At 37.1% G+C, this 27,576-nt stretch overlaps 1 protein-coding gene across 3 annotated transcripts in view; it reads right to left on the minus strand.

Annotated features, from left to right (window-relative positions):
* POU1F1 (POU class 1 homeobox 1) overlaps positions 1 to 27,576 on the minus strand; it is a 237,473-nt gene that overhangs the window by 97,931 nt on the left and 111,966 nt on the right. For all 3 annotated transcript variants that reach the window (XM_032477539.1, XM_032477526.1, XM_032477532.1), the window contains exon 2: positions 7,582 to 7,703. The gene's annotated coding sequence lies outside the window, so the exon portion shown is untranslated. The remainder of the gene's footprint in view (positions 1 to 7,581; positions 7,704 to 27,576) is intronic.

Below are 27,576 nucleotides of genomic sequence, written 5' to 3' on the forward strand. Positions count from 1 at the left end.
GTTATGGCTTTCTTTGAAAATATGATGAATACTATAAGCAGTTTCTTAGAATAATGGACAAATATATATAGATACACAACAAACACACATACACACAGAATTCAATACAATTTAGGGAATTCATGGATCATTTCATGTCCATCCACTGTAACAACCTTACCCAAAGACAATGGACTAAAAGTTAAGAGTAACAGAGAGGATAAAAGGAAAAATCTGTAGCTTTGAGGTGTATGGGGAGGGTAAGACCAGAAGGGGCTCAGCACTAAGGTATTAAAGACTAAAAGTCAGTCTGAGGATTTCGTGGACTTCCTGGTAAAAGCCAGGGCCATAAATGAGGGAAGAAGAGGCACTAAAAATAACCCCAGTTAAATTTAGTCTTACTCTGGATTTAGAGCCAGAGATAATTGGTGGGAGACTATTTTTCTTGCTTCTCTAGTTTTCAGTCATGGGAGACGTGTTGAAATATAAAGAAGCTCATTTTGAAGTTGTGTGTTCACTTAGACCATCTAGGAAGGGGGACTGACTTACACCCTCTCTCTCCCTCTCCAGCCCTGGTCCAAGCAGGTCCAAGCAAAAGCCCTGTTTTGGTGGGGGAGCTTACATAGCTACATCCAGAATGACTTCCTATGCCATCGTAGTGTATTCATGGTTTCCCATGCACATATTTTCTTCCTACCTTTTTTCTTAATTTTCAAAACTTTTGGGACATTCTAAATAGTTATTCAAAAATATTCAAGTTCAAAGAAATGTAAGGTGTCATAGTTTAGTGATTGGATTGATCTGATCTTCCAAATCAGAGAATCACTATTTACCCATTCTGCTTAATAGCATATGAAAAACATCATATGAAATAATTGACTAAATATAGAGAAAAAAGAAAACACGTTTATTTTTCTGGAGTTTTTACCAGAAAAAGTCTTATTTACAGCCTTTCTAACCATGTTTTAAATCCCAGACTTTTATTGCATTAAATAAATTTAAAGAATACCTTCTATTTTTTAAAGCTAAGGTATCATCCAGTTGGTAGTTTGATGTGGTAGAAGTATTTATGTTGGTGATATCTCACTTCTAGAATCGCCAGGGCAATAACAGAGGAAAATGCATCAAATGTAGGCTGCAGTCAAACTGAAGAGCATTTTACAGTCACAGTGTGCAGTGGATTTCCTTGGAAATTACATGGCCCATAATCATGTGAAAATAATAAATAGATTTTAAATATCACAGCACCTACAGTCTTATCAAATAGCATCTTGATAACTTTCCTATAAAGACATTGTGCTAACTAAGAATGTTCCAGTTTAGCTGTACACACTGCTGGTACATGTATAATAATTATTAAAGGGCAATGAGGAATCTATGCAGTTTTTTTTATAAGCTATTTCAAAACCTTTTATCAGTGCATAAAACTTCTTCAGGCCTTTTTTAGAGCAATCTCTGAACATGAGAGTCAAAAAGGTGACCCCCAAAATAGTGACAAATATCTTGTGATATTTGCTCATAAACTCTCCTCAAACATTGCCATATGGACGCTTACTCGTGTACAACCATAATAAGATTTGCTATCTGTTCCTTCAGCCCAAAGTAAATTAGCAGCAAACAGAAAGTGAGTCAGGTAGCGCTGGATAGAATTAACAAAAATCACATCAAGAACAACCTGACAAAGGCAGAGTGAGAAAAAAATTAAAAAGTAGAACAGAATTGCTAATTTACACAGTACAATTATAGCTGCTTAAAAGATCATGTAAAATTATCAAGAAAATAGGCTCATAGCCTCATTCTGAGGATGCATCAAAGGGCATAGAACATTTTAGAGCTATTTTAATTCAACCCAGATAAAATACAAAAAAAAAAAAAGTGGGTACTAGAGTTCATATGCCTCAGTATTTGGAAAATTTTACTTATGTAGAACACCTGATAATTTCATACTGATGAAATACTATTATATTTAAAAATGAAAATGCATGTGATTTAAAAAGAAAATTAAAAGTTGGAGGATGTTTAGCTAAATTGTATTTTAGCCAATCTAGTCAATCAACAGAATAAAAAAATTGACATTAAAATATATTTTAAGAAACTATGAAACAGAATACTAAATAAATCTTACAAACTATAAAATGTTCACAACAATTATGGCTCTTCATATACTTGTGGTGCTATGGTGATGATGGATAAATTTCCCTCTTAAATAGTCATTCCATATTGTTAAAAATAACCCATTTACAATAAATAATATTCAGTACAAAGTATATTCAGTACTAATAATCCAAAAAGTATCTTAAATCATTTGTTAATTTATCTATCCATTTACTCCACAACATTTTTGAAAGCCTTCTATAACTAGTTTGGTTCTATTAAAACGCAACAAAAATTTTTTTTAAATGACTTAACAGTTATCAAGTCTCCCCCAATAACTACCTCCTATTCAGGAAGAGACTTTAGACCCCTGTAGAAGGGAGACTGCAGCATGAGAGGGCTAGACAAAACACCACGCAGGAACTCTCCATGGAACCGCACCTCCTCACTGTACATAATATTGAGCCAAGCTTCCATCTACTCATGAAAAGGCTTGCCAACATTCACAGAAAATTCAAGCCTCAAATCTGTTTAACTGTGCATGGTATGACTGAATATATTGCACTGGCAAATTATGAAAAAAATTAGTACTGTACATCCAACCATAAAACATTCACTGACAAATGAAGTGCGTATCAGTCAGAAGAAATATTTCATGTCCTATTCAAAGTAGGACTCCAAAATAGCTGTAGTGTTCTTAGCTGTACACCAACAGGATATTGGATAGTTTTTAATGTCACACTACTCTGCTCTCCATAAAGAATACTCAGCTCACCACCATCTTCTGATTATAAAGGGAGATCCAAGTTAAAGTTATATAATCGAAGAACCAATGACCATCTAGGGATTTGTGCTGATTAGTAGTGAGTATTGCAAAAAAGGAGGTGAAGCACAATTACAGAATCATGCCTAAAATGTTTAGTTTTCAAAATTTTAATCCCTTAATTATTTCAAACCTAGAGAAAATATAAACTTATGAAAAATACCGATGTGTCTTCTGGCCCCCCACTATCTAAGAGATGTTCTCTCTTGTTTGTTTTTTATTTATGTTGTTTAAAAACTAAAAACACTAAAGAAACAGCCATGCTCCATGAATCCATCCTTCAGTCCACTGCTCTCCTCACGTGAGATCAGGGCCCTGGAGTTGGTGGGTGGTGTTTGCATACATGACTTTCGGTTTTAACATCCGTTCACAAGATAGACTATGTTTTACATTTTTAAAATGTACATAAATGGCATACTGAGTATATCCTTTTGCAGTTCAGTTTTATTTTATTCAACACTGTATTTTTGATATTTATATATGTTGATATATGTAGATAATATTTGTTGATTTCTATTGCTAAAGACTATTTCATAGTATTCAAAATAAGAATTTGCATCCATTCCACGATTCCACTACAGCAAAAAATGCTGCAATGATTTTTACATGAGTGACCTGAATGAGAACAAGGGTATCTTAAAGGAAAAAATTTTGTGAATGAGCACTGAAATCAGAGAGGAGGTAGACTAGAAACAAAGACCACCTGAAGATGTGTAATCCCTTGTCCTTGTCTAGCAATTAAACCTCTGGTTTGAATCTAGTTAGGAAAAGAGGGCCAGCAGGCAGAAGCTAAGTGGGTTGGAAATGTTTGAAATTTGGTATATTCACTCTGCCTTTTTCAGGACTTTTGTGAGAAAGTGGAGCAGAGCTGAGGAAATGTGAACTCTATTTGTGAAACACACATTCAGAGGTACAGTGAGGCCTGAGAAGAAGATTGGAACATTTCGTTCACCAAGGACTTTGCAGCTTTGATAACACCAAATCTTAGTCAGAGAAACAGGATTCTCAGCTTGCCTGGAGTGACACATTTCCTAGATTAGACCCAAGTACTCACCCAACCTGATGCCAGAACACTTTGCTATGTACTTTGCTGTACCCCAACCAAAGGTGGAGCATATGTTTCCATCCTACACTCTGGGCTTATCCAAATGACTTATTTGGGTGAATATGATATTAGCTGGTGGATTTCAAGCAGTAGCTTGAAATACACTTGTGCAATTGGCATTGTACTCGAAATTCTGCCATTGCCTTGAGAAGGCCACGCCCTGGTCTACATACCTGTCCCAGCAGAATGAGAGGCGAGGGGAGCAGGCTCAGGAAGATGGAGAGACATGTGGATCAGACTCACATGGTGATGACCCACTCCAGTCACCACAGCCTCCCCAATAGACAACAACATCTATAAGAATAAATGAATGTTTTGTTTTGTTTTTAAACACTGAATTTTGGGATTGTTATAACATAGCAATATTGTAGCTACAGTTAGCTTACTCTGTTCCTGGATTGAAAACTCAGTAGTGTAAAGATGTTAGTTTTCTCCAAATTAATCTCTAGAGTCAATGCAATTCTAATGAGGGACCTAACAAATTTTTGTTTTTTTAAATTGACAGTAATAACTCTAAAAATTCATAAAGATATGTAAAAGGTAAGAATAGTCAAGGCAATTTGAAAAAGAACAGCATAAGAAGGACTTCTACCACCAGATAACAAAAACTATGAGAAAGCTATAGTGTTTAAAACAGTAAAAGACAAAATGAATATACGTAAGTTCCTATATGACTGAAGTATTGTGCTGTACACCAGAAATTGACACAACATTGTAAATTGACTATAGGTCAATAAAAATATATTAAAAAATCAAAAGGGCATAAAGTGACAATAAAATAAAATAAAGCAGTAAAAGACAAAATGACCAACAGGTTAGAAAGGTGAGCCCAGAAATAGATCCACATATGTACTGTCACATAATTTATGGCAAAGTATCTGAAGTTTGGAGGGAAAATGATAACTTTTCAACAAATAGTGTTGGAACAATTGGATATCCATATGGAAAACAATCATGACTCCTACATAACCCTTTACAAAAAAAAGGAAAAAAAAATCAGTTCCAGATTGATCACAGATCTAGGTGGGGAATAAACACAAACAAAAATCTTTTGGAGTAAAACATGGGAGACTCACTTCATAACCATAAATAAAGATTTCTTGAACAAGAGACAGAAAGCACAAGTCATCAAAGAGCAGAACGATAAATTTCTATTAATATTAAGAAGTTCTATTCATCAAAAGGCATTAGCAGAGTGAAAAGCCAACTCACAGAGTATGACAAAACATTTGCAAAACTTCTAAGGAGAGGCTTTGTTGGAAGTGCAAATATTCGTACAAGTCGGTGAGAAAAGAAACCCAAGTTCGACCGCAAAGACTTGAACACCTTTTATACAAGAGGATATCTAAATTGTCATGTACATATGAAATGAAAACATGTGAAAATGGCCAGCGAGTATATGAAAATAGAATCAGTCATCAGGAAAAGGCAAACTCAAACCACAGTGAGACATTGGTGCACGCTTGCAAGAATGGCTAAATTAAAAGGACTGACAACATTGAATGTTATCAAAGATGCTGAACAACTCAAATCCCCAGCATCACTTTAAAAATGCAAAATAGTAACCATTTTACAAGATGTTTGGTGGTTTATTATAAAGTTAAATTTAGATCCATACTATGACCCAGCAATTTTTCTGTAGGTGTATCTAGGATATCTTAGATAAATAAAAACATCTGTCCCAAAATAAGACACAAAAGTATCCATAGCAGCTTTATTCTTAATAGCCCAAACTGGAAAGCCCAAATGAACATCAATAAGAAAATGGAGAAGCAAATTTGTGGCACATCTGTATGATGAGATTTTCCTCAGCAATAAAATAGAACAGATTAATAGAACAGATTATACCAGGCATGAATCTCAAAACACATCATGCTGAGTGAGTACGAAACACTACATATGGTATAATTCTGTGTGTCTGACGTTCTGGAACGGTCAAAAGTGATCTATGGTGATAAAAATAAGAATAGTAGTTGCCTCTGCAGGGGGTGCATAAGGGAATTAGCTGGAGTGATAGAAATATATATATCTTTTTAGGGGTAAAGGCGTGGATTATATGAGCGTATGCATTTGTCAAAACTCATCAAACTTAAGATCTGTGCATTTCACTCTGTATAAATTATACCCACAAAAAGGCAAAGAAGCATCTTGCCGAACAAAAATGTATGCACATAGTCATTCTTATTATAGGTTGGAGTTTTAGTTTTTAACTACTGGTGAAATTCCAGCACACTCTAATTAATGTTCGATGAAATTTATTAAAAATTTACTGTATGCATATCAGGTTCTTGGCTTTACGTTCAGGCAGTTGCAAAGTGAGAAAGCAATTTATTAAAAATTGAAGTTACAGCATATTTACACAAGATTTAATACCCTGGAGAAAACTGATTTAGAGAACAAAATGATGTTTGTACTCTACTACATGTGTGTGGCATTGTGATTTACAGTGATTAGGGGAAACATTTACCAAAGGTGTGGCACTTTCTTGAGCTTTGAAAAAGAGCTCTCTTGTGGATGGATAAGGAGAGAAGATTATAGGACTTTCTAAGTTGGTATAACAGCAGATGCAGAAAGATGGTATGGGAATTTTTTGATTCAGAATTTAACCCTTGGAAATAACTAATGAAAACAGAAATACTTTTAAGCAAATGTATAAAGTGATCTCTTCATACTACATACATATTTAAACTCAATGGAAAATGAATTAATTCTTTAAACTTAATTGAGTAATTATTTTTTTCTCTGGACTTGTTTTAGATGTCAATTGGTAAAATTGATTAAGCTATTAAGTCATAATATTTAAATTTCCAGTACATGGAATTACACAGACTAAATTTGTGGTATTAGTTGAGCTCTAATTCTTTTAGATAAATAAATATATTGTTGGTATGTTTACATGATATCACACATCCAAATGAAAGGTTAAAAATTAATTTGGGTAGGGGTGGGTATAGCTCAGTTGGAGAGTGTGTGATTAGCATGCACAAGGTCCTGGGTTCAATCCCTAGTACTTTCATTTTAAAAAAAATTTAAAAATTAATTTAGAAATAGCCAGTGTCTGAACAGTGAGTTAGAGAGACAGGATTCAGAATGGAAAGCTATGGAGAAAGATTGTGGAAAGATGGTGAATAGTAGGGCAACAAGAAAGCAGGCAGAGCTCTGAGGATTAAGATCACTTCAGGAAATAAATAGACGCTGGTTTTAAAGAAGGAATGTCTCATATTCAGTTTTAAGTTACTGCCTGTACTTTGCTGTGCTTTAATCCTTTTAAGTAATTTCTATGACTCTACAAATCTGACATACTAAAAGAAAACTGCATTAGTAGAGGAAATAGCTATGCCAGCTGAAGCCAGAAATTAGAGCAAGAGATGACCAGGAAAAATACAATCTGAGTCCTCCTGCACCAAGCCTCTTTAGAAATATTAGGAAGGGGTAGGGATCCCCCTGTGCTTGGCAGAGGCACTTGGGCATGTCTCATTGTACCCCCAAAACAGTGTTACCTCTGAGAGCTGGAATCCTTGTGAATTTTCAGGAGGTAGAAATGGGTTACACAGATGAAAAAGCCAGAAAACTGACTTACCTTTTTAACTCAAGTGGTTTATGAATTAGGCCACATACAGTTTCAGTATCCTCAATTACTTCCCAAATGTCCTCTTCATATGATAAACGATTTTGAAAAGTTTCACGTGATATTCTGAATTCCTATGAATAGAATGCATAGTTTGAGTTGATAGGCTTAAAGCTCTAAGGTTTCATTGCAGGTCACAAATGTACTACTAACATATGTAACTTAATTTTATTATTGAATAAGCTCTTTTCTAAAGGGTACAAACCAGCAGGTTTACTTTACTGAAGCTGAGATGCCAGTCTCTAACATTCATAAGGCATGACGGAAATAAACAAAGCACTCTGCTCGGAAAAGTTCCTTCAAAGTGTAAGTTTCCATTCCTGTTTTTTTTCTTATATAGCACACAGGGATTGTTATTGCTGGAATGATTTTGCTATCTTTTACTAAATTCTACACCTTTCTTCACAATATGTAGGTACTTTGACTAAAATCACAGCCAAAGGAAAATTTTTATCCAACATCTTATCACATTTAAATATGACTAAGATATAGAATTTCAAAACCTAGATGATTTGTGATTATTTTTAAAGAATTGTGCTCCAACAATAATTTGAAATACCTCAGTGACTCTGAAATGCACTGTACATATGGGGGTATGAATTCATAAGACATACACTTACATATACAAAGACTGTAACATTCTTTATTTTTCAATAACTAAATTTAATCTTGAGCCCCTTTCCACCCAGTACTAGAAAGCAGTTTTTGTCATTTATGAGTTAACACTGTCATTTCAATTCTCAACTCAGTCAAATAAATGTTTTCCCACTTCCTCCTCCCTCCCCACCCATGGGTATGATCTAAGTTTCCAGTGGGGTGGACTTTCCTACATATAGTCATGGCACCAAAGGGAGATGTTTGTTCTTTGGTTAGTGTCTTTTCTTACTGGTATCTGAGAGATGCATGTTGCCTGCCTGACTGACTCTTGGTCCTCATCCCCTCTCCAAAGTGGTGTCTACTGAGGCATCCGAATCTCACCTGTTCTCCACCAGAATGTTTCGTGCTACTTTCTGCCACAGCATCACCTTATCACAACTATGAGACCCTCTTCTGTCCACTAAATCTTCATCCCCTCAGAAAGTCTGATGCTCTTCCTCCATGCATTGAGAACATAGGAAATTTAGGGATTTTTTTCAGGGACTCTGCCTAAACTCACCAGAAGCTGTTTCTATATTCATGAAGGCAACTGGAGTTACTGAAGACCACCATTTCCTAGGGATCCACAGGTCTACTCTCAACACCCAACTTGATGTCCTCTTCCCTGGGGCTAAGGACAGCTGGTTGGGCAGTGGGGCTCTCTAGCTCTTTCTAAGAACCATTTACAAGCATCTAATACTCCTAATTCTTTTTCAATTCTACCCTGAAGTTTCTCTTTGTCTTTCTTTCTCTCTCAGAGGAAAAATCTTATTTGTTCCAAATTTTCTGCCTTAAAATCTGGACCATGATTTTGATATTAAATGAAAAGAACTGGCTAACTGGTATACTAGATCCTTCTGTCACAGCTCCTTCTTGGGGCGACAGTAGCCCCATATCCATCTATTTAAATATGAGTGCAGAGTTAAACCAAAGAGGAAGAAGTGAGAGAAGGGGAAATAAGAGCATATTTTACATCTGCTAATACTTAATGATAGCTATTGAGCAAAATATGTAAATGGATCTCACCAAAGGGAAATGTCTGTTATAAAGGATTTTATTTTGCAGTGGAGTATGTTCTCCGGTCCATGTTAAATCATCATAAAGTCTTCAAAATGAAATATAAGAAATGCTCTGAAACAAAATATTGACTGTTCTCCTCTAGCAAACAGACTCATCAGAGTTGTCTTTCTTTTTCCCACTGAATGAGCATTTTTCTTTTTCTCATTAGCACTCTGAAGACAAACAAAGCTTAAGAGTAAAATTTAATTCCGCCTGCTATAAAACTAAATTAACTCAATAGCTGAATCCACACAACCCCAGAAAAGAAAACTCTGGATAGAATGTACACATCTGTCGACTGACTTGCCAATCCACTTTGGATTCACTAAGTTGACTGCTCTTCTAGTTTATAATTATTCTTCAGCGAACAAATTACATTTTCCTTCTGCACAGATGTTATCTCCATTTGTCGTGTTCAAGTAAAATATTATTACTAGATGTATATGGGTCTTGGAACAAAGAGGAATTCAGCATTAAACTGCAGCAAACCATTGGCAATCAGAACATGAAAAGGTCAACCCTTGACTATCTTATGAAAATCTAACTTTTCTATTGATGGTAAATACTCTTTTACCCACTATATTGTGTGTTATGAAAACCAGTGGCTGCAGCTGTCTATTAATTTCCCCATTCCATCTCATCCACACAAGGTTCTCTCTCTCTAGAAATTCTCTCCCCTCTCACCTGAAAAATTTTATTTTCTGTCTTTCCAGAATTATTCCTATCAGAAAACAAACATGGTATAATTTTTCCTAAAAATGAAACTCTCATAATCCTACATCTTTTTCCAAATATCAGCCTGTTTCTCTGCTCCCCTTTGTTAGAAAAACTTCTTGAAAACATCTGCATGTTCCTCTCCTCCCATTTCTCTCTCACCCATTCCAGTTGGGCATTAGTCTCCATCATCCAATTAGACTGCTTTTGTCAAAACCAACAATGAGCCTGCTTGGAAAAATCCAATGGTCAATTCTAAGTTCTCACCTTGCTTGATCTGTCAGTACCATTTTTTCCAAAATCACTCTCTCTCCTTGTTACACTTAATTTACTTGGCTTTCCAAGACCCAGACTTCCTTGGTGTTCCTGCTCCTTCACTAGCTTCCCCTCTTCTATCTGTTTGCATGTTCCTATTCACCATCTCATTGTCTAAATATGAAGTGCCCCAAGACTCAGTTTTGGAAGTCTTCTCTTTCTACACTCCTTCCTCAGATCAGTGTTTATTATGGACTGAATTCTGTCCCCACCAAAATTCATATTTTGAAGTCTTACCCCACCAATGTGATGGTATTTGGAGATGGGGGCTTTTGGGAGGTGATTAGGGTTAAATGATGTCATAAAGGTGGGTCCTAATTTAATGAGATCGGTGTCCTTATAAGAGCAGGAAGAAGGTACCAGAGAGCTGTCTCACTCTGTGCATTTGCTGAGACAAAGGCCCTGTGAGGACACAGAGAAAAGGTGGCCAGCTACAAGCCAAGAAGAGAGGCTTCACCAGAAACTAGTCATCCTGGCAGCCCAACTGATGTTGGACTTCTAGCCTTCAGAACTTGGAGAAAGTGAGTTTATGTTGTCAACACCATCTCTTCTGTGGCATTTTGCAGTGACAGCCTGAGCAGACTAATACAATGCTTCTCAAACTTTAGCTGTGTCAGTTGGTATCATTTGGTAGACGTGCAAAAGCACAGAATGCTGAGATCCATCCCTTGCAGTTTCTGATTCTATAGAATTTGCCTTTCTAACAAGTTCTCAAGTGATGCCAATGCTGCAGGTTCTGGGACCACACTTTGAGTTCCACTGCAGTAGATTATTTCATTGAGGTCATGACTTTAAATACCAACGATATGCTCAGGTCTCTCACTTGTTCATCTGAAGACCAGAACGCCCCCCTGAAGTCCAGACTCATATATCCAACTGCCTACTTGACTACTTGATGAAAATGTCTAGTATCTATCTCAAGCTTAATGTATCCTAAAATGGGCTCCAATATTCTCCCCAAACCTGCTCCTCTAGCATTCTTCACCATCTTATTAAATGATAATTCCATTGTTCTAATTCCCAAAACAAAAACTCTGGGGACATACTTAAGTTCTTTCTTTATCTTACACCACATGTTTAATCTGTTTTCAAATTTCATCAGTTGCTTCTTCAGCCTACGACTACAACGTGATGGTTTCTCACAACTCCCATCATCCATGTTCACAGCACTGTCATGTCTCACCTTGATTATTACAATGGTTTTTAAACTTTTTTTTCTTTTGCTTTAATCCTTCTATGTTCCTTGCACCACTCCATTATAGTATCCACAAAATTCAGAGAGATAAGTAAAATTATGCCAGTCCTCTGCCTCGATCCTTCAATTATCTGTCTTCTCACGCAGAGCCAGTCCTCACAATGGCTCTGGAGCTCACACAGTCTCATGCCATGATACTTTCTCCTGCAACCTGAACTGCTATAACTCCCTCAGTTCCAGCCACACTGGGAATCCTTATTGTTTTTTGAATATGCTAGTTTTATGCTATCCCTTGCACTTGCTATTTCTATGCCAAGTACTTATCACCCTCTGAAACATCATGTATTCTACTAGTTTACTTTTGTCTCCTTGCACTAGAACAAAAGCTTTGAGAGAGAATGTCTTAGCTCGGGCTGCTATAACAAAAATACCATCAACTGGGTGGCTTAAACAATAAACATTTATTTCTCGCAGTTCTAGAGGCTGGGAAGTCTCAGATCAAGGCTCCAGCTGCCTGGCCTCTAGTGAGACTGCACTTTCTGGTTTATAGGTGGTCATCTTTTTGCTGAGTCCTCACGAGGCAGAAGGGGCAAGGGACCTCTCTGAGGTCTCTTTTATAAGGGCACTAATCCCATTCCTGAGGGCAGAAGGGGATGACCTAATCACTTCCCAAAGAATCCACCACCTAACATCATCACTTTGGGGTTAAGATTAAACTGTGAATTTGGGGTGGAGGGAACACAAACATTCATCCCATCACAGAGAAGAAATCTTTTTAATCCATTTTGTTCATCACTGTATCACCAGAGTTTAGAATGATGACTGCACACGGTAGGTACTCAATAAATATCTGTTGAATTAAATATATATATATACATATAATATACAACCAATTGCAAAGAAGAATTCAGAGGTGAAATTGGAATTTTCCTTCCCTCTCTGAAAGGCAGTGCAGCAGAACAGTGAAGGACATGGACCCTAAATTCAGACCATCTTGGTTTGCATCCTGATTCTGTCACTCATTTAACCTTGAGTCAATTCCTTGATGGCTCTGGGGCCTCAGTTGACTCATCTGTGAAATGGATACAATAAAAATGCATACCTCACAAAGCCACAAGGTATTTGAAATAAATTAATATCTGTACAAAGAACTTAAATTAATTCTTAGGACAAAGCAAGTTCTGTATAAGCTCATATTGTCCTTCAGAAGCAGACTCACCAAATCAAAATTATTGATGAAAGTTTTATCCATTCCCAGGTTGAAAATATAGTGGCCATTAAGGCTGGCTTAGGATACTTTTTTTTTTAATTGAAGCACAGTCAGTTCACAATGTGTATATTTCTGGTGTACAGCACAATATTTCAGTCATAAATATACATAAATATATTCATTTTCATATTCCTTTGCATTATAGGTTTCCACAAGATATTGAATACAGTTCCTTGTGCTATAAACAAGAAACTTGTTGCTTATCCATTTCACATATACCAGCCAATATCTGCAAATCTTAATCACTTCTTCAGAGGCCCTATATCTAAATATAATTACATTCCATCATCAACTTTAAGTGCAAAGTTTCATCTAAATATCACTAAATCATATATGAGTTAGACTCGAAATATGATTCACCCTGGGGCAAAATCCCTCTTTGGCTTTGAACTTGTGAAACCAGACAGGTTTGTGCTTACAAAATACAATGGTGAAACAAGCATAAGATGGACATTTGCATTCCAAAAGTGAGAAATCAGACAAAAAGGGGGGTGAAGAGTCCCAAGCAAATCTAAAACCTAGCAAGGCAAATTCCATGAGATGTTAATACCTGCTCTTTTTTTTCTCTTTCTCAAAAAGAAATTTATTTAAATATTTAACTGAAAATTATAATTTGCACATTTTTTTTTTTTTTTTTTTTTACTGAAATGTAGTCAGTTTACAATGTTGTGTCAATTTCTGGTATGGTATTTTTCTTTCTCTTTCTGACTTACTTCACTTAGAATGACAATCTCCAGGTCTATCCATGTTGCTGCAAATGGCATTATTTTACTCTTTTTAATGGCTGAGTAGTATCCCACTATATAAATATACCACAGCTCCTTTATCCAGTCATCTGTCAAAGGAAAATTAGGTTGTTTCCATGTCTTGGCTCTTTTTCAAGCTTAATGATTCTTTTCTCTGTCAGTCTTCAATGTTCTGGTTTTTTGTTTGTTTGGTTTTTTTGGGGGGGAGGGTTCTTGGGGGAGGTAGTAATTAGATTTTTTTATTTTAATTTTTTTTAATGGAAGTACTGGGGATTGAACCCAGGACCTTGTGCATGCTAAGCATGCATTCTCCAACTGAACTATACCCTACCCCCCATTATATTTTAAAGCTCTAGAATAATCCTCTTTGGCTCAATTCTCTGCCCTCTGGGCCCCCTGGGGTGACAGCCCCTTTCTGAATCCCATCAGCCTCAGGTGCTGACTCTGCCTCTAAGGTCCTGGACAGCAGACTTGCCCCAGAATCACTGGGTGGCAACTGTATGGCCCACTGAAACTGAGAAGGGGAGACTGGACTCGTACCCTTAGGGCCTGTGGTGATAGTGGCTTCCCCGACAATCTCTTCAGACTTCCAGATCATCCTTCTTTTTTCTTGTCAGATAACATGCTCACAGCCAGACAGCTCCATTGTTCCATCCTGTACAATCCCAGGAGTACAATAGTCTCTTTTCATTTAGTGCTGTCACTGTCCCCAAGCGGGCAGTGCTTCTGCTGATGTGGCCTCATTTGTATTCCTGGCTTCTGCTGAGATGTCTCCTTGGATCTATGAGTCATATCCATAATTTCTCTATCAAATAGATTTCCAGCCACACCCTTGCTGCTCTCCAGAGTACTTTCTTATTTTTTTGCAATATGAATAGTCTGATAATTTTCCAGACCTTCAAGTTCTGGTTTCTTTTTGGTAAACAAGTTTCTTCAACCTGTATCTCTTCTCTTGCTTTTTACTGTAAGCTCCAAGGAGAAACCTGGCCACACCTTTAACACTTAGCTAAGAAATCTCCTCAGCTAAATAGCCAAATTCATCACTTTTCTCTTCTACTTTACACAAAACACTAGAACACAAATCAGCCAAGTTCTTTGCCATTTTATAGCAAGGATTGCCTTTCCTCCGGTTTCCAGTTACATATTCTCATCTCTGTCTAAGATCTCACCAGAATCACCTCCATTGTCCATTCTCCTAACATCAGTCTCTTCAAGACAATCGAAGTTTTTTTCTAGCATGTACTCAGAGTTCTTTCAACCTCCACCCATTCCCCAGTTCCAAAGCTAAGTTCACATTTGTTTGTATAGCAGCACCTCACTTCATGCTCCCCAAATCTGTGTTAATCAGGGTTCTCCAGAGAAACAGAACTGAAAATCTGCATGGTGAGCTGCAGGCTGGAGACCCAGGAAAGAGCCAATACTACAATTCAAGTACGAAGGCCAAAGAACCAACTCTGTAGTTCAAGTCGGAAGACTGTCCCATGCAGAATTTCCTCTTGCTCAGGGTAGGTCTGCCTTTCGTGCTATTCAAGCCTTCAGCTGACTGAATGAGGCCATCTACATTACAGAGGGTAATCTGACTTATTCAAAGTCCACCGATTTAAATGTTAATCTCATTTAAAAATACCTGTCACCTAAACATTCAGAATAATGATAGCATATCTGGACTACATAGGCCAACCAAATTGACACATAAAATTAACCATCACAATATACAAACATATAAAAACAAGGAAAGAATACTTACAACTCTTACAGTCTTTGTTTCTACAACTGGTCATATGTTTGTAGGTGGTATTTATAACTGTGTTCTCCCAATGACCATAACCCCAATCAAATAACAGACTTTGGGGAGGGTGATTTGGGTGCTGGGGCAAAAGTAGTTTTAAGAACTTCTCCAGGGGATTCTAGTGCATAACCAGGTTTGAGAACCACTGAGGAAGAAGCTGATGGCATAGCTGTTAACTGCTGCCACTTGCATTTGGCTTTACTTTGGAGAAGGGAGAGTATGGTAAAGAATTTATAGACTTCTCTTCCCTTAAGGAGAAATGGAGCTTTCCTTCACTGCAGGAAGTAGGGAGGGATATGGCTTTTTGAATAGGGTTACTGGAAAACATAGATTATTGACTAAGGGCAGGGGACAGGACACTTGAACCTGAAGCTTAGAACAAAGGAAAAGCCCACTGATAGCCCCTTTCCTTGGGAATAATCTTCTGAGTCCCAAGGGAAAGTCCTGGTAGCTGAGTAGCTAACATCCTTCCTCCTACAGGTAGCCACCCTTTGAAATTCTTATTTCTTTGGTCAAAAATGTATCTGTGCCTGCAGAGTTGGTGTTAATTCTGGCAATGGTGGAAAGAGAATTGTTCTAGGAAATGAGGCATTCCAGGTAGTGTGTAGACTATGCCTTGAAACACCTTGTGATGATCAAGAGAACCAGAGATTCTCGAGAAAGACTCACAAAGCTAGGAGTCTTTCTCATGAAGAGGAGAGAGGCCTTCCTTCCTGAAAATGAGAGAAAGGAGAGCGAGAATTGCAGTAACAACAAGTCTGTCTACCACTCTAGTCTAGATTACACATACTGTCTGTTAGAAGGGGAAAGGAAAGGACACTGCAAATATATGTTATATATATTTTAAGATTATTCATAATGCTTTTGTCCATAAAACTAAATTTATATGATAAATCAGATATTAATTTAAAACAATACTAATAAGTAAAAAGGCATATATTTCATGCACTTTCCCAAGCTGGTTTAAGTATACACATTTCTTTATTTTTAACAAAGAGTTAACCTGATTCAGTGAGTTCACTTTTTTTAGATTCCACGTATATAATGAGATCATACAGTATTTGTATTTCTCTGTGTGACCTATTTCATGTAGCATAATGCCCTCAAGATTCATTCATGTTGTCACAAATGGAAAGATCTCCTTATTTCTCATGGCTGAAAATATTCCATTGTATATGCATATACCATGTTTGTTTTCTTTATCTATTCATCCACTGACAGACACTTAGGTTGTTTCCATATCTTGGCTATTGTCAAAAATGCTGCAATAACATGGGAGTGCAGATTTCTCATTGCTATCCTGTTTTCCTTTCCTTTGGATATATATACCCAGGAGCAGGATTGCTGGATCATATGGTAGTTCTATTTTTCATTTTTTGAGGAATCTCTACATTGTTTTCCATAATGGCTGTACCAATTTACATTCTCAACCAAAGTGCACAGAGTAGAACGGTGATCACCAGGGACTGAATGGTGGGAGAAATGGAGAGATGTTGGTCAAGTATAGAAAGTTTTAGTTAGAAGAACTGGGGATCTTTGCACAGCATTGTGATTATAGTTCACAATACTGTAGTATACACTTGAAAGCAGCTAAGAGAGATTTTAAATGTTCTCATTGCACCAAAGAAATGGTAATGATGTGATATGATGGAGGTGTTAGCTAAAACTGCTATGGTGGTAATCATATTACAGTATAAAAGTGTATCAAATCAACTTGTTGTGTTAAATTTACACAAGGTCATATGTCAATTATATCTCAATAAGTCTGGGGAAAAAGTTAAGATGATGCGTTTAATACTATACCATCATAATGAATCAAGCTGATGCATTACTTTCAGTGGATTAACAGCTCTGAAACTTTCCACAGAAGAGGCAAACAAAGAACATGTCTTTCCTTACTCTTCCACTTTCCCTCCCTTCTCTCTATAGGAAATCTGGACCATATTAACTCAAAGTGATATTATTTCCAGAAGAGGTCTTTAGGGGAGACGTATCTAGCAATTCAAATGCACTTAACTTAAACCTACAGCTTTTTACATCAAACTTTTCTCAGTGAACATGTGAAACTTATCTCTATCATTCACAAATTTAAACCATATATACCCTAAGGCACCTTGAAATCCCTCTGCCTTCAACACTGAAAGATGCTTTTACACTGTTGCTTTTCTGTCATTAATCTACCTAGAGCTGTGATAATGCTCAACACATATTAAAGTTTTCATGATGAATTTTGATACCATGCATCAAATTAAATGTTGGAAGAAGCTATTTTTCTCCATAATGTTCTCCCATTGTGCTTGGTTATTTTAATTTATTTAGAGATAAATTTATTAACCTGTCTTGGAAGAAACTGCGTAGTTCCTTTAGTGGCAAATCATTCCCTGGTGCAAGTACTCCTGGAAGAGTTCCTTCAGCAGCAATGAGGTTATTAATAACTTCTTATGATACCATCTCATAGTCATGGTAACCATCTGATGGTGCCACCCCTGGGGCCTGAAGATTATTACAGGGTCATAAATCCCCAGTTGCTTCAATAACAAAGGTTAACTCTAGGAATTAGTTTATCACTCACCTGTCAGCTGTTGTGGAATGCTCACTTCCGTGTTTCAGATTCTGATAGACATAAAAATCTGCTGGCAACCTTTCTCTCTTCATTTATTCTTTGGTAAAGACTTGACATTTTTGCATTGGATTAATATGTCACTCTTCTCACTAATATTTTAATGTGTATTTTATTAAGTTTTTATGAACTTTCATTTCCAAGGTTATTAGAGATGCTGTAAGCACTGTAAAATGTGAGTTCCAGCTAGAGAAAATATTGTTTTAGTTTCATCTTTCAGTGAAACTTATATGGATTCTAAAAGCCCATATTAGCTTTACCAAGACTGAAAGGTCTTCACACTTCTCCATGTCAGGAAAGTGACGATTAATTGACACATCTCTTGTTTATAGTTCAGTACATGTCAAAGTTTCTGAATTTATCTATGAATCATATGCAAATCTGGAAGGCAAAAGACTGTCTTTACTTTGGGAATCTCCAAGGACATCACATTATCAAGCACAAATAATACCAGTTTAAAGTATTTGGCCATTTTATCAGCTCTCCAGACAAATATAAATACCCACTGGTGCTGACAATTTTACTAACAGTGATTAAGCCCTTGGATCATTTATTTTCCAAGGATGCCCTTTCATACACTTGACTTATGAAGGTTAGAGAGCAAATTGAATCTTACTTCATAATGAGTGTATGTTTAATCAGATATTATACGCTGTTAATTTAGGATATTAACTAGTCATGCTCTTTGAGACTAAAAAAGGGGGCTAGAAAGAGAAGACTGAAGATTCTGCATTCACAATTCTCCTACATGTAAATATTGCACCAAACTAGCTTTTATCTTGGTCACATTTTCTCCCTCATGTGTCATAAAAAATATCTTCCTTTAAACAATGTATCTGTTTTAATAGTTTTCAAAGTTCAGTGCAGTCTGTCGGGTAAGAATGGCCTGAAAGTCTGAGAACTGCAAATGGTGGCAGGAGGAGTAAGTTGCCAGTTCCCTGGTCAAGCATGAGCCTGTTCTCTTCATTACACAGGTAAGATTTATGCAGGCATGTTAGGCCCGGGCCTACATTCTCTGAGTTGGTACAGTGCATCAATATTAGCCTTCCTAAGGCACATTCTGTGATATACAGCAGTATGTTGCACCAAGGTAAATATGGTATTAACTACAGAACACAGCACATGCAAACTTGGCAAGTTCAAATTCACCTTGCCTATCTTTGAGAAGAAACGCTTTCTATTATTAGCCATTTCAAAGATATTGATCTGTGCTCCATGCAGTAGCAAGTGTCTGAGGATATTAGTATGGTACCTTAGATTCAGTCTCATTAATTTTTGCCCGAGGAGAGTGAACAGAGAAGAAAAAAAGGAAACCGAAGGGGAAAGCTCAAAAGAACAGCAAAAACCAATGTATGGACAGACTGCAGAGATTTTGATTAAACTAAGGTAGTTGGGGGTATAGTGAAGAGATGATCTTGTACAACAAGGTAGAGAGAAAACTATTAGGAGACAGACTACAAATTCAGTCCCCGTAATCTAGACGGGAAAAGACCATTTTTGCCACGAGAACCTCCAACCTTACCAATCAAAAATAATATCGGACCTGGAGATTGTCATTCTAAGTGAAGCACGCCAGAAAGAGAAAGAAAAATAACCATATGAGATCACTCATATGTGGAATCTAAAAAAAAAAAAAAGACAAACAAATTTATTTACAAAACAGAAACAGACTCACATAGAAAACAAGCTTATGGTTATCAGAGGGGAAAAGGGGATGAGAAGGAATAAATTGGGAGTTCGAGATTTGCAGATACTAACTGCTATATATAAAATAGATAAACAACATGTTAATACTGTATAGCACAGGGAACTATATTCAATATCTTGTATCAACTTACAGTGAAAAAGAATATGAAAACGAATATATATATGTTCATGTATGATTAAAGCATTGTGCTGTACACCAGAAATTGATACAACATTGTAAACTGACTATACTTCAATATATATGTATTGAATTTATATATATCAACATATATATAAAGCCAAAAAATAAAAATAATGGTAATCTAAAATTGATTGTGTTAAAAGATAAAAGATCAACCCCCCCTTTTTTAATTTCAGTAAATGGAAATAAAGTTGTACAGTTCTTTAAACACTTCCCTGTGACGACAACCTCTTAACAAATACAACAGTGTTTCGAGGAGTCCTCAGGGAAGGGCAAGCAGGCATTCCTTTCAGTGACTTGCAATTTAATCAACAATGCAAGAATTCAGATTTTTTCAAATGATATTCTGCTTTGCCAGTATTTTGTAGGGGAGGAGGTTAATCCTCCATGTAACCATTTTTGATTCTGTGAAACTGTTATCCTGTACTTCAGGTCAAGTTCCCTGGGAAACACTCTTGCACTGAGAGTAGAAAGTTTACGGCAGACTGCTGTTGGGTTTCTCACCTGAGGAAGCAAAGGGGCGGGACCTGTGTGCAGGCTGCATCCGTAGACACAGAGCCTGAATTCTGATGTAGTCTAAACAGAAGCCTCAGCCAAACCAACCGGGGGCTCTGAAGTTTAGATGACCCTTCAGAGTTGGTCTGAATTAGAGCAGGGGGACCGGCACTTTACCACTTCAGTCAGTTATTGGATGTGGGCTGTCCTGGGAAGGAGGGCATAACGTGAGCTATGTGAGGTGGATCTTCTGAGCTGAGGGCATCCCACGGGGACTGCAGGGGGAACTCTCAGCAGATACGGCGGGGTAGGGAGTTAAAGCTTTCATTCCTGAAGGGAATTCTGGCTGATACATCAAGTCACCTACCAGATTTGGAATATGAAGTGTTATTATGAAAGAATTTTATTTGAGAGCAAATGTATTACACAAGTCCATACAGGAATTTCGATCTTATTGAAATACCTAAAACAACATATTTAATGTTGATTTAGCTTAAAACACGATTAGGAGAGCAGCAATCAGTATGAAATTGATGGCAGGTAACAAAATACCCTGTTCAAACCAGCTCAAACACAAAGGAACTGCACTGACTTATATAACTGGAAATACAGACAAAGAGTGTGCTTCAGGACCAACTTAAACTAATAGCCCACTTCCACCTCCCTGTGCTTCCCTTGGCTCTGTTCTTCTTGGTGGGGCAGTTGTTGTTTTGTTTTGATTCGTTTTTTAATCTCTGTCACAGTCTTGGCTTCACATTTACCCATAAAATCATCCCATGGGAACCTGTCTCTTACTGAAGCTTATGGTAAAGGGTTTGGGTTTTAGGCTAAATACAATAGGATTCATCAAAGAGTTTTTTCTTTAAAATAAAACTTATTTAAGTAAATATATTAGCTTTATAACTAGAGTAAATTCAGTACTTAGCACACAGACAGAGCTTTTAAATTTCAAATGACTCCAAACGTGAGACTGATCATGTAACACCCTTCCTGCTGTTCTTATTATTAGGAAGTTGTTAAACCTCAACAATGAAATACTATCCCTACACTCTCATAAAATTAAAGAAAAGAAAACAATTTACTCATGAATTCACTTTTAAATAAACCACATTTATAAAACACTATCCTGGGGATTATAATTTTGACTGTGCTCCCATTTGAGCAATTGTACAATCACTTAACTATAGCAGAAAATGAAATGAAAAATTCATATTCAGAAAGAAAGACCAAAATTCATCAGCTTGTGGATCAAGAAAAAGAAGTTGTTAAATAGCAACACCAAAAAAACTGTGCTTAAACCATCTAGAAACCAAATAAACTGGAAACGAATCACTAATAAGATTTATCTTTATATAATGAGATTTATCTTTATATAATGCACACTTATGAAAAAAACTATTCTAAGAATTATAATCCTGTGATATTTCCATTTTATGCGATTATTTAAGTGCGACTTAAATAATTATTTAAGTTATTTAAGTCGCACTTAAATAATCGCAAGAAAGCTAAAACAGAAAGCATTCTAAATTATTTTAAGAGAATAACAAAACAGATTTTTGCTGTGCATGTGGATTATTTTAATGCACGTTATCAACAAAAATGCTGGAAATACACAAAAAGCAAATAGAACGAAGTAGAAGTAATTAAATCACATGCTTCACAATGAAATTATCTATAATGATAAAAATTATCCTACAAATTATAATTCTATCAATCTTCTGTTTGAGCAAATGACACTTTACTAATAGCAATAAAGTGAAAACAGGAAAAAAAATACGAAAAAGGAAACATCTTGCTATGGTTCTGGAAGCAGAATCATTAGGATGGATGACACGGAGAGTGATTGACATCTGTTTGCAGACCATGTAGACACAAGTCCAAATTCAGTGCTTGGTAGAGCAATATTTCTTATTGCCAGTAAGGATGTGATCAGCTGGGGAAGTCCCTTCATAGAGAGGTTTGCCTTTGCTTTCCAGAAGAGGCGGAAGGGCAGGGATCCTCTCAACAGGGACCCCTCTGTAACAAACAACCTCTAACTGGAGGATGATATTAAGCACCAGAGTTTGGGCCATTCTGGAGGGATAACTGAATTAAAAGAAGGTCCAAAGAATCTTCCAGTGCAAGGAGCATCCTTCAAGCTCTGTCCTGTGGAGGATATGATGCATTAGAATGGAGTTGGCCTGTTGGAAAGATTCTCCTCCTAGGGTCATGGTCCCCATTAGGTGGCATCTGTTTTATTCTGGGCACCAAAGCCTGGATGCCCCTGCCAGCCAGATTTCCCTCCTCCCTCAGGAATCCCTTCATCCAGAGGGTTCCTGGTGATCCCCTCAACCCTTCTGCCAATATCACTCTGAGAATGTCTGGGAGACACCTGGGACAGAAGAATACACATAGAAACATTCACATTTAAATTAAGAATTGTCTTATTTGGTTTTTATTCCCATTAAATTATCAAAGTTTCTCTTAACCATCAGCATTCTCAACCTGTTGTTTTGAGCTTCTCTCACAGGAATCAGGCTGGCATTGATCATTTTCAGTGATTATTTTCAATTTTTCTGGGAAATTATTGACTTGTATTTTATAGGTGCCCAACTTTTCACATGCTTGGCTGATCTATTCAGTTGCTTTGGAAATGCTCTCCTCTTTTTTGTGATAATTTCTTCTAAATTTAATCTTTAGTAAAAATGTATTTCTTTTTCTCAATTCAGTTCCAGAAAGGACTGGGTTTTTTCTTAGAACTTTTGTCTTTCTTTCTGTCTGTCTGTCTTTCTTTCTTTCTTTCTTTCTTTCTTTCTTTCTTTCTTTCCTTTCTTGCTTTCTTGCTTTCTTGCTTTCTTTCTTTCTTGCTTGCTTGCTTCCTTCCTTCCTTCCTTCCTTGCTTGCTTGCTTTCTTCAGCAGTTTTCTCACTTTGGAGAATTTTAATGTGATCTCAAAGTATATTGATTAAGCTTTCAGCTAATTTAGTACACATCCACTTTAATTTTCCTCTAAGAGTTCTTAAGCAAGTGTATTTGTTTCTTAGTGCAGCTACAACAAATTACCACAAACTTAGTGGCTTAAAACACAAGTTTATTACCTTGCAGTTCTGGACATCAGATGTCCAAAATCGGTTTAAGCTAAAATCAGCGTATCTGTCAGCATATCTATCAGCAGGGCTGCGTTCTTTCTGGAGGCCCTCAGGGAGAATTCACTTATTTTTTCCAGCTTTTAGAGGCTGCCCACATTCCTTGACTGTGGCCATGCTAACCTCTGATCCTGAACCTCCTGCCTCTCCTCTCATGATTACATTGTTCCTACCTGAATAATCCAGGATACTCTTCCTGTCTCATGTTCCTTAATTTAATCACATCTTCAAAATCATTTTTTATCATGAAAGGTAACATATTCATAGGTTCCAGGGACTAGGATGTAGACACCATTGGGGGACCATTATTCAGCCTCCTATAGTATTCACTCAGCCTCACTGAGTTGGTTTCTTTAAAGTGTCTCCTAAGAGGTGTTTCTGTTTTGATTCATTTGTCATATGTATTGGATTCCATGTTCTCACCATCCACCATGTCTTCTCCAAGAACAGCAAGTGTTCGCTCAGAGACCTTGTCTGGCCTTGTCCTTTAGAACTTGTTCCATACCACTTTAAGTTCACTCACTCTTCTTTTCCAACCTTTTGCTTCTTGTGAAAGCAGCTGTATCCTTCCCTAAAGACTGGAATTTCATCTAAAGTATTTTTTCAGTGCTGTCTGAACTCTTCTTCATTCTTCTGATGTAGTTTGAAGACTGTTTTGGTTGCAGCTACTTGAAATGGGAAGTGTTTTGAAGCATCTTTTATTTTATTTTTAACATTTTTTTATTGAGTTATAGTCATTTTACAATGTTGTGTCAAATTCCAGTGTAGAGCACAATTTTTCAGTTATACATGAACATACATATATTCATTGTCACATTTTTTTCACTGTGAGCTACCACAAGATCTTGTATATATTTCCCTTGTGCTATACAGTATAATCTTGTTTACCTATTCTACATTTTGAAATCCCAGTCTGTCCTTTCCCACCCCCCACCCCCTTGGCAACCACAAGTTTGTATTCTATGTCTATGAGTCTGTTTCTGTTTTGTATTTATGTTTGTTTGTTGTTGTTGTTTTTTAAGATTCCACATATGAGCGATCTCATATGGTATTTGAAGCATCTTTTAAAGAATGTATGTTTTCTGTTCCATTTACCATCAGCACAACTTGTTCTAATAATTTAAATTCCTTTCCTTTCAGTCCTTTGTCTAAAAGCCTCCATTTTAAGTCCAGGTAATGAGCTTTCCTGGTCTTCATCTATTGCCTCCAGTGTTTTGTATTTTTGATAATGTCTTCTCAAGTCTGGCTTTCATTAACATTGATTCAAGGCCTCCAAATAATTTTGCATGCATCTAAGCATCTTGAAGATAACTCTGTCCTTCTGTCCAAAGGGCAGAAACTCTGGTGCACTTTTTTGTCTCCAACTGTATAAAGTAAGGTTCTGATGATTAAAAATTCTACATTCTACTGGAATTAAAACCACCACCATCTCCCATCTCCCATGGAGATCTGGGCCAGGTCTAAGGTCCACCATCAGCACTGCTACCACCTGATTCATTGTCTCCAGGAACAAAGTGACGAAGAACATCACAGCCATTGGCAGACCCTCAGTGGCCCCAGAGGCCTCAGCTGAGATTTTTCAGATTGCCTGACCCTGCTGGTTACCACAGGCTGCAGAGAACCCCATGGGCATTACTCCCTGAACCACACCCTGCCTTGACAACCAAGGCAGACCTCCATGGAGCTGGGCTATGAGAATAACAAATCCAGTAGAAGAGAACCTCCTATCCTTCCTCACCTGGTGCCAGAAATAGAAATAGTATCTCATGGCCCCTGGGCATCCAGAGGCTAGAGACAGTAGCCAGGGCCCACCCAGCCCTGCTTGCTGCCTTCAAAGACTCAGATGATAAGTATCTTATACTGGTAACAAATTAGCGTCACTGGTTGAAAAGGTCCAAGGTAGAAGAATTGCTGGTTCCCAACCCTGATGAATGCTTTCCATCTTTTTTTGAATCCATTTTCTTTCTGTGACATGGGGCCTCATCCTACCCACAAAACTCACAGAAAACTTGCAGCTCTCCTTGATTTGTTTTTGGTCTACCTTAAATATGCATAAGAGGGGCACAGGATGGGAGGGGCCCTCCAAGATGTTTCAGTGGCCTGGAGTAGGCTTGTATCAGCTGGTTCAGCCAATCGTGTATGTATTTTCCTGTCTTGCTACTGGACCTCCCATGATTTGAAATCATGCTGGGAGCACTTATAGGCCAGATATCAACAAACATAGCAAATCAGCGGTGGGTTTTTGTTGCTGTTTGTTTGTTTGGAGAACCTGTTTTGGTCATCATTTTCAAGCACAACACTGCCTCAGAACTGCTAGGTCTCAGCTATGTCCTTCATCTGTCTGCATCCTCATGCCATTGCTCTGTTCACCATGGTCACCCCAATGCAGGCCCACTGATTTTCACTCTCAGCTTTCTTTCACATTTCCTAAAGAGAGCACGCCAGAACTCCTGACTTTCACACAGACTCAGGGAAACTCAGGGGTACAGCCCCTAGCCCTCCTCTTCATGGTCTCTCATTTCTATTTAGCTGAAGGTCTCCCAATACGGTATATCCCTCACCACTCCCATGAGCCTGTGTCCTCTCAGAGCTCAGAAGTGAAAAGAGAACAAAAGAATCCTTACTTCTAACTTGATTTATCTTGAGTTTCTCCTGCTTTCTTCTCTTTCACATCTTCATTTAATCCAGGTGAAGGGAGAATAAAATGAACCCCTCTCTCCCATGTGTCCCTGTCCTGTCTTGCCACGTGCCTTCTTCTTTTCTCTATATTTAATTCTAAGATCTCTCCTTTCTAGGGCAGAGACCATGGTGTCCTCAGCTTCTTCTGATTTGGGTTCCTCTACATCATGTTTTGACTTTCTTCATCTCTCCTATACAACCTAATATATGATCTCAAGGTGAGGAGTCAGTCAGTTCTAATCTTAACATGGAAAGGGAGACTTTTAAATTTGGAAAAATATGTATACTGTAGATTCAAGGGGGTAAGTTTGAGACTGAGGGCTGCTCTAGGACTCCTTTTTCTTAAGGAGTATTTGCATTCTTCCTTGAGGCAAATTTTATGGTTTAGCCTTAATGGTGGAAGAGCTGAAGAAAAACAAGGTTTATAAGGAATTAAAAGCATATAGGTTAAATATTTTGGCAGTGTTATCTCTGTTGTAGTTTTATTATGCCTACTGAGAAATAACACTCTACCTTAGCAAAATACCAGAAATGTATATGAATTTTATGTATTTGGGCTTTTTGAGATTTAAACATATCACTTATTTACATATTCCTGTGGTGCCTAAACTTTTAAATTTAAAACTATGAAATGAATCTTGAATGTCCTAGAAATGTCACAAAGTAAACCAATGAAAGTTTAGGTAAAGAAGATCCATTCAATAAGGTAAACTCTTGTGTTGTAAAAATTGTTACGGAAAATATTTTATTCACTAAAATAACCAACAAATATATTGAAATATTGTTCATGGTGTGTGTTTTTAAAAAAAAATATTGTAATTAACATAATGTGGTTAAGTAAACCTCCAAAAATGACAATAATCCATTTAACTTATAACTAAAAGGTAAAAAAGGGCAGGAAAACTGCATTGAGTTATCATATTCTGATTATTACGTTTTAAATAGTCCTAGTTTGCCCCTAAACACCTCCAACCAGGACAATTACTGAGCACAATTTCAGAATACATTTTCATTCCCAGTCAGCTTCTACAGTGCTTTTGGAATGATCTTTCCAAATGATCACACTGATCATGCCACCATGCCTTAACTGACTGGCATTCCAAGTCTCTTTACAATCACCTCTAACCCATCTGTCTCATTTTCATCTATTCCTACTTTCATCTTCGCACCTCCTAATTCAGATACATTGATCTAGTTTCTATACTGATAATTGCAAGCTTTTTTGTTCTTTACTTGAGCTGTTGCCCATAAGGCAAAGATCACCAAAGTACGCTGCAGATATAAATAACTCAGCTTAGATTTATACTGTGTGTCTTCCTACAGTGGTTTAGTCTAGGGGTAGAAAACTGATCCCAGTGGGACCAATCAGGTGCTTTTTTTAGAAATCTAATTAAAGACGAAGAGAGCCTAACTCAG

Source organism: Camelus ferus, chromosome 1, assembly GCF_009834535.1.
Source record: "Camelus ferus isolate YT-003-E chromosome 1, BCGSAC_Cfer_1.0, whole genome shotgun sequence".
NCBI classification, from domain to species: domain Eukaryota; kingdom Metazoa; phylum Chordata; class Mammalia; order Artiodactyla; family Camelidae; genus Camelus; species Camelus ferus.